Consider the following 5,972-nt stretch of genomic DNA (forward strand, 5'->3'; position numbering starts at 1 on the left):
TTAATTCAGTTTTAATTCCATCTTCTCGCCCCAATCTCAGAAGCTGAAATTTCCATCTCATAACCTATGGCAATCTCTGTAGCATCTAGATAAGTAAAGTTCTATTATTCTTCCCACAGTCCTATGAATACTATGCAATACTGCTACCAACACCTCTTCTTCATGAATACATCTAAACTAATGCTCTCCGCCTCACTTAATTAGCTATGACAACATGACTGAGTGCTAGCCAGCAAAATATGTGTGGAAGTATGGTTTTTCCAGTGGTTATGTATGGATGTGAGAGTTGGACTGTGAAGAAAGCTGGACGCCAAAGAATTGATGCTTTTGAACTGTGGTGTTGGAGAAGACTCTTGAGAATCCCTTGGACTGCAGAGATCCAACTAGTCCATTCTGGAGATCAGCCCTGGCATTTCTTTGGAGGGAGTGATGCAGAAGCTGAAACTCCAGTACTTTGGCCACCTCATGCGAAGAGCTGACTCATTGGAAAAGACTCTGCTGCTGGGAGGGATTGGGGGCAGGAGGAGAAGGGGACAACAGAGGATGAGATGGCTGGATGGCATCACTGACTTGATGGACGCGAGTCTGAGTGAACTCCGGGAGTTGGTGATGGACAGGGAGGCCTGGCATGCTTCGATTCATGGGGTCACAGAGAGTCGGACATGACTGAGCGACTGAACTGAACTGAAACTTCACACTTCTAGGGCTGGCCCATTAAAGTTACCCATGTTCTTTTCCCTACTACTTGCTGGGTGTTAATACCCAGGGCAGCCTAAAAGCTTCAAGATGAAGATGGCAGAGCTTCTATCAGCCTGAGTGTGTGAATGACTGTGTGGATCAAAGCACTTCAACAAACTGGTACCAACTCTATATTTCTGAACCATTAAAACACTTCAGGATTCATTTGTTTTATTTATATATATACATATGATGCTGACTTGTTCTATTAATGATGCTACCTAACTAGTCCATTTTCTTCTTTAACAGGTTAGCAAATCTTCAAAAGTATTTCATGAACAACATCAGTGTTTCTCCAGAGCTGTTAAAGATGACAATGAAATTGGTATTCACTTAGGGCCTATATGTGTATGTGTCTGTTCAGTGGCTCAATTGTGTGTGACTCTTTGTGACCCCATGGATACTAACCTGCCAGGCTTCTTTTTCCATGTGACTTCCCAGGCAAGAATACTGGAGTGGGTTGCCATTTCCTTCTCCAGGGGATCTTCCCAACCCAGGGATCAATAATGAAGTGAAGTGAAGTGAAAGTCATTCAGTCATGTCTGACCCTTTGCAACCCCATAGACTGTATAGTCCACGGAATTCTCCAAGCCAGAATCCTGGAGTGGGTAGCCTTTCCCTTCTCCAGGGGATCTTCCCAACCCAGGGATTGAACCCAGGTCTCCCTTATTGCAGACAGATTCTTAACTAGCTGAGCTATCAGGAAAGCCCCAGGGATCGATAGAGAAACCCATAAATGCTAACAAGTGAGCAAAATACAGTAATCTTTTCTGATAAGACTGTGTAGCATAATAAGGTTTTATGGAAGAGCTGAGAATTACCTACTTTAAAAGTTTTCCAGCTAAATTTCCTAGCCAATTATTTATTATATACCCAAGCAGTTTGAAGAAGGTTGAATAATATAATAATTATATCCAATAATGCTGTGGTGTTTTAGCAGTTATGAAATACTCAGCAGCCTGATAAGTGATGGTAAATTGCCTCTCTTATTTTGCTAGTAGAGACGTGGCAAAACAAAATCCCATGCTGGATATTTGGGGGTGGTTCAGAAGTTCTATTTTGGAAATTTTTAGTTGTCACTCTGAATCACTGTAGCACGCTTATTCTCAAATATCTCTCTCCTTTACAATAATTCACACTTCTTTAGCACGTAAGAGCCCTTGAACATGTTCACACATTCTAATTTATACGTTTTTCTTTACGTACACTCAGAATAAACTACCTATGAAATGGTAGGTGACCTTTTGAATTTTTCTTTTATAATAAAAGGAATCTGACTGGTGAGATTAATTGTCATTCTGGGTAATATAATATTCTGCATTTTATTTTCCTGGAGCACTCAGAAGAGAGGAATGCAGTAAAAATTTAAATATAGCATGTCCAAGGGAATCTGCTACAATATATTGTGTTTACCATGAGTATGAAATGCAAATAATGCTTGTATATTAGAGGTGACTATTTAAACCCATTTCAATGTCTGAAAAACCTTATTTCAAGTTTTATCTAATTCTTTTCTTATATGATCCAAAAATGCATATACAAAATCAACAGAAAGATATGAAATGATGAGACAGGTAGACATAGTTTCAAGCTCTAGTTTAACTACAACCTCCATCTATAGCAACATTTAAATTTTCCTTATGAGGAGAGAAGTTAAAACAGGAAGGAGAGAGGTGCTGGACGTGATATTCAGCTTCTCTGTTTGTCTCAAATACGTAGTGATCATTGAGTAACTTGACTTCCCTTTCTCTGTTCAGTGGGAAAACATATTTTCATTTATTTTTGTGCAGAAACACAAATAAAATGTCATCTAAATGGCATTGCTTTTATATGGATAAGCAGGTGATCTCACATTGGTCTCAGTTCAGATTGATTGTTCCATCTCTTTACTAAAGAAATACACTTAAAAGCAAATTTAGTTTAGAGGAGTCTAGCAATAATGCCTGCCTAATAGAAACAATTTCTTAGTGCCTTCAATGGGCCCTGATAACAAAGTGCATAACAGCTGCAAAAGAAGTAGCCCAATGAGCATCTTCTACTGATGGTGATTGATCCAGTCTCATAATGAAGTGAAAGCTTTTTTAGAGCCAAAGCAATTTTTGCCCACATCCTTTATCAGGAGAAACCATAATGAATCGTGTTAGTAGCCAGCATTTATTGAAAATTTCATCTTAGAATGTTGGCCAGATGTCATTATAGCAGAATTAAGTGCAGCCTGAGAGCCTTGCTATAATGTACAGAATCTCTCTTCATCACTGTTCTGTAGTTGTTTTGGGTCTGCCTCCAAATATTACAGAGAAATGAAAAGAAAAAAAAATGCAACGCTTTAAACTACAACTGATTAAGTGTTTTATGCACAACACGTTTTGTATCTTCTCTTAAAAGAAGTTTAATTACCTAAATTCTGTATGCTGTTTCAATGTACAAGTGTAGGTTTAATACGTAGTGAAGTGAAGTCGCTCAGTCGTGTCCGACTCTTTGTGACCCCACGGACTGTAGCCCACCAGGCTCCTCCGTCCATGGGATTCTCCAGGCAAGAGTACTGGAGTGGGGTGCCATTTCCTTCTCCAGGGGATATTCCCAACCTAGGGATTGAACCCAGGTCTCCTGCATTAGAGGCAGATGCTTTAACCTCTGAGCCACCAGGGAAGCCCGTCTAATACATAAGATAAAAATATTTTTAAAACCTTACACTGGGCTGACATCTTGGCGAGGCAGCAGTGGTCACAGCTGCTTTCCCAGCTTCCCTATGTCACCCAAGGACGACAAGAAGAAGAAAGATGCCAGAAAGTCAGCCAAGAAAGACAAAGATCCAGTGAACCAATCTAGGGGCATGGCCAAAAAGAACTGGTCCAAAGGTAAAGTCTGGAACAAGCTCAATAACCTAGTCTTGTTTGACAAAGCAACCATATGACAAACTCTGTAAAGAAGTTCCCAACTACAATCTTATAACTCCAGCTGTCCTCTCTGAGAGATTGAAGATTCATGGTTCCTGGGCCAGGGCAGCCGTTCAGGAACTCCTTAGTAAAGAACTTATTAAACAGGTTTCAAAGAACAGAGCTCTAGTGATTTATACCAAAACACCAAGGGTGGAGATGCCCCAGCTGCTGGTGAAAATGCATGAACAGGTCCCACCAACTGTACATTTTGAAAAATAAAACTTTATTAGTAAAAAAAAAAAAAACCCTCACACTGACTTCTGATGTTCCTAAAAATATAAAAACATTTAATATATTTTGCAACTTGAAAACTATTTTAGTAGTTTCAGATTATTCTAATGCCTTCAATTTCTTCTGAAAAGGGCTTAGAATTATGTATCATTCTAAAGAGTAAATGGTACATGAAAAGCATTTTCATTAAAAAAGATTGTACTTAATGGATTATCTAGACTAATATATTGAAACCATGTGGTATATTCTACTTTTACAATATTTCGTGTCATCAGATATAATCACTTTCCTTGATTTGATGAATCTTAGAGAATTACTCAGAGAAGGCAACTGCACCCCACTCCAGTACTCTTGCCTGGAAAATCCCATGGATGGAGGAGCCTGGTGGGCTGCAGTCCATGAGGTCGCTAAGAGTTGGACATGACTGAGTAACTTAACTTTCGTTTTTCACTTTCATGCATTGGAGAAGGAAATGGTAACCCACTCCAGTATTCTTGCCTGGAGAATCCCAGGGATGGGGGAGCCTGGTAGGCTACAGTCCATGGGGTCACTAAGAGTCAGACACAACTGAGCGACTTCACTTTCACTTTTCACTTTCATGCACTGGAGAAGGAAATGGCAACCCACTCCAGTGTTCTTGCCTGGAGAATCCCAGGGACGGGGGAACCTGGTGGGCTGCCGTCTATGGGGTCGCACAGAGTCGGACACGACTGAAGCGACTTAGCAGCAGCAGCAACAGCAGCAGCAGCAGAGTATTACTGTCAAGCTCTCTTTGGCTAAGGGATCTGTTTATATGAAACTGATTTGTAGTTTTGTAGCTAAGTAAAAAAATAAATCCATCTGCTGTCTGTCATCTCACGTTTTTTATGAAAGGCTGCAGTGTGAAACTTAGAACATATTAAAACAAATCTTTATTTGGATGCTTCATTTTCACATATTAAACTAGACTTTTCAGCATTTTAGGTGGTATGTTGTCTCAACTGTGGTTAAAAAACCATTAATTCTCATTTCTAACATCAGTATATGTAAGTGGACTTAGATGTGAGGCAGGTTCCTAGCTTTAGACAATAGTCACAGTACAAGAAACACTAGGAGTCAGTCCATAGAATGAGGCCTGATGAATCAGAACTCCATGTGCTACCGAGCAGAAAAGAAAAAGTAGAGCCTTCATCTGGGGCACACCTAATATGTTAAGTATATTTCATCCTCAGGTGCAAAAATCCAAATTATTATAAATAGGATACTGCAACTAAGAAAGCTTTCAAGTTTAAGTATTAACAGGAATATATTTACCCTTTTAATTTATATTTAACTGAAGGTGCTATTTGTTTTTAAAGCATTTGGTTCTACTTTTACCTAATACTGGCCATGTGAATTAAATTAAGTTCCCTAAAGTGCTTTCAAAAGCTGTATTTTTTGCATCTTCTAATCAATTACAATGTTTTTGGATTAGATTAAGAAGTACAAAACCAGAAAAATTCCAAAAATGTAAAAGACAATATGTGTACATTGATATATTTGTGGTAAGGTTGGTGGTTACAAAGTTTGCCGTGACTGATACATCCACACCAGATTACCTCTGAACAAGGAATTACAAACTGTCCTGAATTCAACCAGTTCATTAATTAATTTGCTTATTGATATCATTTTTATTCTGCTGGCTCAATAATTTTTTAGGTTATTATGTTGGAATGGGGAATGTATGGTTTAGATGTGTGCTAAACTATACAAAAATAACAATTTTCAAGTATAGCTGATTAAAAAATTTAATGTATAACTTTCTACTAGTGTTTCTATTCAACATCAACAAACTTTCTCAGTTCCTGTGCACTAGGAGAAATAAGATTTACAGTTGAATCTTATAGCTCAGAGCGTGTTTTGGAAATAATGCCTCTATGCTGAGAATAAGATACTTTCTGGTACTGTGACTTGAGGGAATTGCTCTTTGGAGGTCTCTACAGAATGTTTCTGCCAGGCAGGAAAAGGACAGAATACTCTAAGGTACATACTGATCCTGCCCTGAAATGTGAGTCTGTCCCCCAAATAATAAACTTCTAGATTTAG

At 38.8% G+C, this 5,972-nt stretch overlaps 1 pseudogene; it reads left to right on the top strand.

The window, feature by feature from the left end:
• The first annotated feature begins 3,487 nt into the window (after positions 1-3,487).
• Positions 3,488-3,862, top strand: LOC138422972 (small ribosomal subunit protein eS25 pseudogene; annotated as a pseudogene).
• The last annotated feature ends 2,110 nt before the right edge of the window (positions 3,863-5,972 follow it).

The sequence above is a fragment of the Ovis canadensis genome, chromosome 17, assembly GCF_042477335.2.
Source record: "Ovis canadensis isolate MfBH-ARS-UI-01 breed Bighorn chromosome 17, ARS-UI_OviCan_v2, whole genome shotgun sequence".
Lineage (NCBI taxonomy): Eukaryota > Metazoa > Chordata > Mammalia > Artiodactyla > Bovidae > Ovis > Ovis canadensis.